Source organism: Eurosta solidaginis, chromosome 2, assembly GCF_040869045.1.
Source record: "Eurosta solidaginis isolate ZX-2024a chromosome 2, ASM4086904v1, whole genome shotgun sequence".
Lineage (NCBI taxonomy): Eukaryota > Metazoa > Arthropoda > Insecta > Diptera > Tephritidae > Eurosta > Eurosta solidaginis.
Window position 1 is genome coordinate 57,841,741 of NC_090320.1, and position 6,000 is coordinate 57,847,740.

Below are 6,000 nucleotides of genomic sequence, written 5' to 3' on the forward strand. Positions count from 1 at the left end.
ACAGTCGGTAGCGTAGTGCCATCGACGTGGATGTTCAAAATGGTCGACATTTGGGGCGTCCATGTTGTAAATAAGGTCGCGGAAGATTTAGTCGGTGATAATGCCAGGTTTCGCGAGGCGAAAAAACTGGAGAGATCAGGGAGGTAGCCGTTTATTTTATTGCATAGCGCATCGATCTTTGGGCCTGGGCCTGTGGCCATTATTGTGCAGTCATCGGCGTAGGAAACGATTGCGACTCCTTCCGGTGGTGAAGGTAGCTTAGATATTTAGAAATTAAACGAAAGTGGGGATAGGACACCACCCTGTGGCACCCCCTGTTTAGTTCTCCTTGGTTTTGAGGTTTCGTTTCTAAATTGCACCGATGCCTGCCGACCACCCAGATAATTTGCGGTCCACCTTTTAAGACATGGGGGAAGGGTAGACCCTTCCAGGTCCTGCAGTAACGAGCCATGGTTGACCGTATCAAAAGCTTTTGATAGGTCTAGCGCTACGAGTACTGTTCTATGGTGGGGGTATTGATTTAAACCGCAATTTATCTGGGTGCTAATGGCATTCTGCGCGGTGGTACTGCTATGGAGTTTTCTGAAGCCATGCTGATGAGGGGCTAGCTGCAAATTTGCTTGGAAATAAGGGAGCAGAATGGCTTCAAGCGTCTTTGCCACTGGCGATAGGAGAGATATCGGACGATACGACTCACCTATGTTAGCTGGTTTCCCAGGCTTTAGTAGCGGGACCACCTTGGCCATTTTCCATTTCTCAGGTATGACAAAGGTGGAAAGAGACAGATTGAAGACATGTGCTAAATATTTGAACCCCTCTTTCCCTAGGTTTTTAAGCATCGGCATGGCTATGCCGTCTGGGCCCACTGCTTTGGATGGTTTAGCACGACCAATGACGTCCTCAACCTCTTTAGCGGTGATGGTGATTGGTGACGCGCTGAATTTGTGTTTATGTGCGCGTCTATTGGCTCTCCGTCTATCTTTGTCGACCGTAGGAGCGCTCGCGCATTTTTTCGCGTCCGACAGCACTTTGTCGCCAAAGGTGATGGAAACTTTGTCTTTATGCTTAGTCGGATTCGATAGGGACTTTACGGTGGACCAAAGTTTACCCACACCGGTAGAGAGGTTACAACCTCTTAGGTGCTCTTCCCATTTCGCCCGCTTGTGTTCGTCCACTAGCAATCTGATGCGTTGGTTTATATCCCTTATTTCGGGGTCGCCTGGATCAAGCTGTCTTATAAGGTCGCGTTCCCTCGCTAAGCTCGCGGCCTCCGCCGGGAAGTGGGGCCGGATTTCGGGAATTCTCCCGGCGGGAATGAAATGTGCCGAGGCGGATTCAATGACCTTACGGAAGGCACGCTCCCCTTGGCGGGCATCAGTCGGGATAGGGAGGGCAGCAAAGCTGCTGTCTGTTGCAGATTTATATTCTTCCCACTTTCCTTTTTTGAAGTTTAGGAAAGTGCGTTTTTCGGTGACGATGAAGTCGGTGGTACGCTCGAACGAAATAAGTATGGGCAGGTGGTCGGATGCCAATGTTACCATCGGCTGCCAGTTGACGCAGTTTACGAGTTCTGCGCTCACGATTGAGATATCTGGCGAACTGTGACAGCTTCCTACCATACGTTTGGGGGCGTCTCCGTTGGCAGGAGGTATGTAGATGTTGATGATTTCTAGGTTTGCATCGCCTGACCGGACAGATAGGCCTTGACGTTCTAAGACATTGTCCCTGCGGTCGATGCCAGGATCAAATATACAATATTGCACAGAGTGGTGTACGATAAACGCGAGACCGCCTCGATTTCCGCTCTCGCGGTCTTTCCTGTGGACGTTATATCCAGAGCAGGTCTGCAATGCAGATCTTGCTATGAGTTTAGTCTCTTGAATCGCAGCAATGCGGATGTTGTGCCTCTTCATGAAATCGACTATCTCCGTAATCTTCCCAGTTAGTCCATTACAGTTTAACTGCAGAATTCTGAAGTGCATAAGGGGAGACGTCGCCACCCTGGGGGTAAGTGACGGGTGACTACGCCTGGGTGGGGGAAGGACACGACGCAATTGCTGTTGTGGCCCTAGGACTGGGCGTCCTTGGGCAAGCATTGGGGTACCCGGATGATTTGGGTTTGCGGCCTGGCAACATGGCGCGATGAAACCCGTCGGGGGGTTGCCGTCGCGGAGACCAGAACATCTAGGGAAGTGGCACCACCCAAGGCAGGAGCTGCATTGGGCGGATGTCGCAAACATATATATTCTGTGCTGGCAAACGGTGCAAACTGAGGTAGGGACTAAGAGTCTGTTTCCCTGATCTACACGATTGCTGCCGGAAAAGAGGGGTGGAGAAGACGGGGGCAGGGGCTGCTGCTCAGCATTGCTTCCGACTCTTGCTGCCTCTCTTTCCGTGTTGTCCGCCTGCTGTTGTTGTAGTAACAGTGCTTCGCCCCATCCAATAGGTGCGACCAATCACAAATTGTCATCAATGTCCTCTAACGGGAGTCCAAAGAAACTTTCTGTTTCAACAGGGGTGGGCCATAATGAGAGGAGTGTTAGAGGCGTTGGTTCCACAATACAGTTAAAGAGATGGTTGGTGACATGTGGGGACACATTACAAGCAGGACAATGTTTTGTATGTCGGAGTTGATTCTGGATAGGTAAGAGTTTAACCTGTTACGTTATCCAGCTCGAAGTTGAGCTAGAGTGACTACTCTCGTTTCCCTAGGGAGAGTGCGTTCCTCCTCTGCTAGTTTTGTTCTTTGAGTACAGGAATCACCGGCATAGAGGTCCGACGCCTGTTTGTGGAGTTCACTGAAGACATGCTTGTGTTTTTTAGCTTCATACGGCTGTGTTCTCAGGTGCCGTATTTCCTCATAATGTAATGAGGCCGTGAACAACAAGAGCCACAAAAGATTTATAAGAGTTACGAGGACGCTGGATTTTGGAATCTAGCCCAGAGCAAACTGTCCGATGCAACCATCCCTTGCACGTGAAACACTGACAAGAGTATTTATTTTTTTAATTTAATTTATTTATTATTACGGCTGTTTAGGCCCAAAACTTAAACTACTAAGTACAATTCATTGTTATAATCACTTATTTCTATTGAATATGCTGTTGGAATGCCATGTGATTCCGATCAGCATATTTACTAGCGTGACAGAGGGACGAGTCTGGGAGCCACTCATTAAAGGAAGGTTGGAAAGGACGCGTTTCCAATCCTCTAGTGCTCCCAGCTTAAGGCAACAAAATTTGGAACTTATATTTTTCAATTATATGTGTATTTTAAGCTGTCGGAATGTATTAGTCTCCGATCAATGCAGCTAAACATGTCTTTGGATGTTGGAAATTGAAAATAACGTGTATCCAATCACCCCCGATTAGCACAGCTCAACATATAATGGGAGGTTGAAAAGGACGTGTTTCCAATCCCCCCCTGCTCCAACTTTTATTTGGCCTTATTTTCGTTATTTTTGTTACACATTATATAATTTTATTGTTATATTTATGCTGTCGGAATGCGAATGATTCCGATCAGCAACAGTAAATACCATCTGGAAATACCGAATTCCAGCGAAATTAGTTGTTGGAACTGTCTGGAGCTACAGGTGGCGACCGATTTTCTTTTCCTTAGGGCCGGATGCATTGTTTTTGCTGCTTCCAATATTACCATTCCGTTTTCGCGCTCCAGTATCGGATATATCATGTAAAAAATAAGAAGAGAAAAACTTTATCTTATTGGAAGGGTTTTACAATGCTCCCATAAACTTTTTTTAAAAGTATTGAAGTTATTACTACTTTTTATGTGATTAGGAAATTCATTGAAATATTTCAGGCCCTTATATATATGGCCGACCTAAAAAGATTCTTTTCCGGCAAACGCAGCAAACCCATTTCTCAGTACTGGGGTCAGGAGAAGGACCCGGATTGGGGTCGATACCTTCCCGGAAGAGGAGAGTATGGCGCAGATCCGCTGCAAGGATCTGCTGGGGGGTTGACAATTTGTGGGAGAGACGCAACAAATTAAACATGGATTCCGCCTGCTCATTGCCCTCCACTCCCCTGTGGCCTAGGACCCAGGCCAACAGTACTACGTTGTGTGCTCCTAATTGATTCAGCTTTTCTACGCACTGAAGGACAAGTGCTGACTTTATTTCGAACGCCGCAAATGCCTTTAGTGGAACCTGACTGCCTGACTGAGTATGACAATTGTTTCATTGGGGTATCAGCGCTGAAGGTTCAGCTTAGCGCACTAACTTATGGCGAATACTTCCGCTCGAAAATGCTCGGATGTGCTTTTAGAGTTACTGATATTTTGGTTCTGGGTCCGAAAACTCTGGCTCCAATCCCCTCTGGCGTCTTCGAGCCATATATGTACCATACCATCTTGAGCCTAGTAATACATTGCATCCGCCTGTACCTATACAGCCGTACCAAGAGACGGAGCAGCCCATTACATATTGGTACAACCGGAGCACTGCTGGACATCCATCCTATATGAAAGCTATGCATTCAAAAGTGTTTGTACCAGTGGCTGGTGCACACCGAACTGGACCAATGTATGCTATATTGAGGCCTGCACAAATACCAAGCTATGTTTATGTAAATAATGTTACTGCTAATGTCAATTTGCACGGTTGAGCACATACAGTACCTACGTTTATAGAAGGTGGAACACCACACTACCTACATGGCGATGTAGCCACCGATCAGGTTGTTGTAAGAGATTAATTAAAATATGTTATTCATAAACACTGATTCTTATATTTTTATTATCATTAAACTGTAGGCTAGACTCATGACGGGTATTTTTACTGGACACTGCCTTCTGGCGTCACATGCCTTTAAATTAGGCTTGGTCAGTGATAGCAGATGTAGGAAGTGCGGGTTGGAGGAGGAAACGATCGAGTTCATTCTGTGCTCGTGCCCTGCGCTTGCCGGGCTAAGACTCCAGCTGACAGATGTCAGATCTAGAAGCAGCAAGTGGCTTAAGTTCTAGGAAGCCGCTAACCCGCTGGAGCCATGAGAAGCGTGAGTGCACTTTGGGTGCCCCAAGACAAGTTCCGTACCTGCTCCGAATAATTTGTAGCTATTTAAGCGACAAAGTACTCCCTTTTGATACAGATGAGGGACTAAGAAAGCACAACACTACGGGCGGTGTCCCTCAGGGATCTGTTCTAGGTCCAACTCTTTGGAATGCGATGTATGGCGGGGTGCTACAAATCGACCTTCCCGGAGGCACGGAAATTGTCGGCTATGCAGATGATATTGTGGTAGTAGCAGTGGCCAAGAAACTTGAAACTTCTCCAAGCATTATGTAATGACGCCATGGGAAGAATAACGGAATAGTTGACGAACACGGGGCTGGAGATGGCTAGCAATAAGACAGAAGTGGTTCTGATGAGCTCAAAGCGGACTGTGGATGAGTTGGTCCTAACCATAGGAGATTTTCAAATAAATTCAAAGCCCTCCTTGAAATATCTAGGAGTAGTCATTGACTCAAAATTAACTTTTAAGGAGCACTTCAGGGCGGTGGGGGACAAAGTTTCTAGAGTTAGTGGAACCCTAACGCGAATAATGCCCAACATCGGCGGCCCAAGCGAAGCTACCCGTCAGAGATTATCCAACGTAACCAGCTCTATAATATTATATGCAGCACCAGTATGGCACAGATCTAAAATGGTCCACCAAAAAGATATACTAGCAGCCTACCGCATTACTGCTATACGAATAACATGTGCTGTTCCGACGACGCGATCCATGTTTTATCCAGGAAAATCCCACTAGATCTACTCTCAGGTGAAATGGCCGATCTGTATGGCATTGGATTCAGCCGACCATCTGAAGATGCTAAGAAAAGCGCAAGGTCACGAACAATAGTTAGGTGGCAAGAACGGCGGGAAGATTCGAGAAAAGAGCGCTGGACCTTCATGCTAGTCCGGAATATAGCGGAATGGTACGAGCGAAAACACGGCAAACTAAATTACCATCTCACACAGATATTGAGCGGGCA